The 901-nt window shown below is 49.5% G+C and overlaps 1 pseudogene; it reads left to right on the top strand.

The window, feature by feature from the left end:
- Positions 1-314: 314 nt before the first annotated feature.
- Positions 315-431, top strand: LOC124722036 (annotated as a pseudogene).
- The last annotated feature ends 470 nt before the right edge of the window (positions 432-901 follow it).

Here is a 901-nt window from a genome sequence, read left to right as displayed (position 1 = left end):
GAGGTCATGTGCTTGCTCCACCTATGCATCTTCAATCATACTGGTGTATTAAATACCATATCAGCAGTGAGTGCTCCACGCGCATGTTCCACGGTCCTCAAGGGAACATCCTCAAGCGGTCCTGAAATATCCCACTGCAGAACCCGGTGGCTCCTTCATCCATCAAGTTTTCTTGGAAGACTGTTCGGCCTGTTGAGACGACCACCGGGTAGCCATACATGCAAGGAGAAACACTGTTGATATTGCTACTCATTAAAGCATGTGTGTTTACGTCCGACTTGAGACTAATAAAATGGGGGCTTAATTAGCAAGTTGGCAACGGCCTTGCCGCAGTGGATACACCGGTTCCCGTCAGATCACCGAAGTTAAGCGCTGTCGGGCGTGCCCGGCACTTGGATGGGTGACCATCCAGCCGCCATGCGCTGTTGCCATTTTTCGGGGTGCATTCAGCCTCGTGATGCCAACTGAGGAGCTACTTGACCGAATAGTTGGAGCTCCCGTGGAAGAAAACCATCGCAACGACCGGGAGAGCGGTGTGCTGACCACACGCCCCTCCTGTTCGCATCCTCACTGAGGATGACACGGCGGTCGAATGGTACCGATGGGCCACTTGTGGCCTGATGACGTGGTGCTTTTTTTAAATTAGCAAGTTCATATTTCAAATACGATTGTACTGACTAGGACAATAGGTCTTACTGAAGTTAGCGTCGGCTCGTAACCATACATCGCAGCTACCCCGCTAAACAGGTCGTTTCCGGCCCTATGCTTCTATTGGCGTATACTTCTGTCCGTCAGTTTTGAGTATTAATTTTTGTATGCACTGTATAAATAGTATACCGGTTACAACAGCGAAATTGTTTATATACATGTGCCAGTAGTGCCAGAACTCACACACGCTTCA

Source organism: Schistocerca piceifrons, chromosome 1, assembly GCF_021461385.2.
Source record: "Schistocerca piceifrons isolate TAMUIC-IGC-003096 chromosome 1, iqSchPice1.1, whole genome shotgun sequence".
Lineage (NCBI taxonomy): Eukaryota > Metazoa > Arthropoda > Insecta > Orthoptera > Acrididae > Schistocerca > Schistocerca piceifrons.
This window is presented reverse-complemented; position numbering and strand designations above follow the sequence as displayed.